Below are 2,579 nucleotides of genomic sequence, written 5' to 3'. Positions count from 1 at the left end.
ACACCACTAGAACATAATACATGTAAATCAGAAAAAAAACGTTTCTAGTCTATAAAATATGCCGATCATTTTATGGATAAGTAGGCTAAAATTTTATCTGATCATAAGAAAATAGCACGTCTGCAATTTGGATGGAAAAGTTTAAGAATATATTTTCCCAATATTAAAAAATAGATAAAACACAACTTAATCCAGGAAACTATTTTCATCGAACAACGAATATGATATCTCGCTCTTCAACCGCCATATAGGTGTTCTTAAATTAGAGCCGAAAGAAGTGCAAAAATTGATAATCACATATGAACATTTCTATGTAAAAATAATCATAAACCATTGATAATTGAATTGCTGCAGGATATATTATTAAAAGATAGGGTAAGAAAGGCGAAAAAATATAATCCGATCAGAAAAAAATTGTAGTATTAATTAAAGAATATTAAGCACAGATAATGATACATATAAAGATGGATTGCTACCGTTTTTTTTTATAGATGATATTGAAACAAATTACAATTTGAATACATGCAGCTTTGACGATTGCTTGATCCATAACGCCTTGAGGAATACTCAGAAACAGAATTTATCTATGTAATCAGATTTTATGGTATGTTGAACTTCCTAGCAAACTAAACTAAACAATGGGAAAGAAATTAGAAATACTTATTCAACAAAATGACCAATATACACTCACATTATAAGATAGTAAAAACTATGTGCCTGAAAAAATAAAAATGCATGCTATTCGTCTTAAATCACATACTTGATACCAAAATAAAAGTTGTGATGGATCAGAATTCAGACACATGACATTTATTTTAAGTATTTGCAAACTTTCAATCAAAGCGATGATAATGATTCTATAAAGGTTTATTAGCATTAAATGTTGTTTTAGCATTCCAAAGAGTGCAAGCTTCTAAAAACAAGCGATGATAAATGTTGCTGCCAACAACCAATATAGAAACAGTTTAGTGGCCAAGTTTTATTTATGTAAATTATTTCATAAATGAATAAGAATACGCATTTATAATTTTAAAAATCCACAAAATACAAGAATGAGTGATAAAATTTATCTTTAAAGTCATAAATCACTGAAGTTTATCAATATGACTAACTTGAATAGATAAATATGGGTTATAATTGAAAATCAAATTCTCCATGTATCAGTTTATCATTGCTCTTTTTGTGCAGTGTATGGATCCGATAAAGCAAAGACCACCAGAAAATTCCCAGCACTGCATAGCAAATTAATGACTAACACGCACAGAACTAAACACTTTTTTTTTCATACTGAGCTCTAGATCTTAGCCGAAGCGGACTAAAACAGCTAATTAATAATCAAGAGGTCTCACAAATATTTGATCATGTAGGGTGGGAGATGAAGTGAGAAAATCAGCAACTGATAGCATTAAAAGCACATATACAGAGGTATTGCTGGTCGATACAGGCGGGAAGAAGTACTTTAAAATATTGGAGGTTTGTAACGTTGAAAAAGAACTCAAAGTTTTTATAAGTAGGAAAAAGAATACTAGCATCCGTACAAAGTTTATGTAAAATTCAATGTAACGTTTTAAAGCAATCAAATTCATATGGAAATATATAATACCGCTAATATATTACCATATCGGATCACATAATTCTGGACTAGATGTTTAAACAAAAATTAGATGATAACAAAAGAAGTTTATCAATAAAAAAACAACATGTTTGTAAAACCATCTAATATAGAAAAATTTTAAATATAAACGAGTGAACCTAAAGTGGATAAAAACAAATTAAATTTAATACGAATGATTACTGCTGTTATTATAAAAATCATTATCTCTAGAAGAAGAAATATCGCCTTAAAAGCTGACATTTGAATATAGATAATTTAAACCTCGGCATTTCTAGCTTTTATAAAAGAATTTTGATAGGTAAAATCCAACCTAGAAAAAATAGTTGTTTATGTCTCGGTCAAAAAAAGGTGTGTGTAACATAAAACAAAAACACCATATAAAAATACTCAACGCCTATGGAATTCATCTTGGCTGTATTATGAAAAAAATAGCATGTTAAGAAATCATACTCTGCTTCATCTAAAATAGAAACATATTTTCATGTGAAATTTATCGTTCACTTACTTTATTCATTCTTATAACGTTAATCACCCATAAATAAGGTTCAAACAAATAATAGAGCAGCATATTGTATGAAGGAACAATGAAATCTTTTGATGCCTCCAAATCATGTTAGTAACAAAATTGGTTTAAAAAAACGTAGAATCTCAGTCCATGTGATGATGTTCAATTACTAGGCTGGGTGTAGAGTACATATAAGGATAAAGACAGGCATTAAATCTTCAGTGAAAAGCTATAAATATTTGTATATAACAGAAAATAAAAAAGTTTCTCTTTGATAGAAATCTGTATATCTAGTACGAATAATGTAAACATGTTCGATAACAGAAACTGGTAAAAAATGATTTACTAAAATCTAAATTAGCATTATTCTACAAGTGTATAACAAATATCATCCAATATCTCATAGAATGTGATGGATTCATAACTATATATAATATATGGCTCCAGAAAGAACTCGAA

The sequence above is a fragment of the Rhyacophila brunnea genome, unplaced genomic scaffold, assembly GCF_057557595.1.
Source record: "Rhyacophila brunnea isolate RB1 unplaced genomic scaffold, BYU_Rbru_1.0 scaffold_168, whole genome shotgun sequence".
NCBI classification, from domain to species: domain Eukaryota; kingdom Metazoa; phylum Arthropoda; class Insecta; order Trichoptera; family Rhyacophilidae; genus Rhyacophila; species Rhyacophila brunnea.
This window is presented reverse-complemented; position numbering follows the sequence as displayed.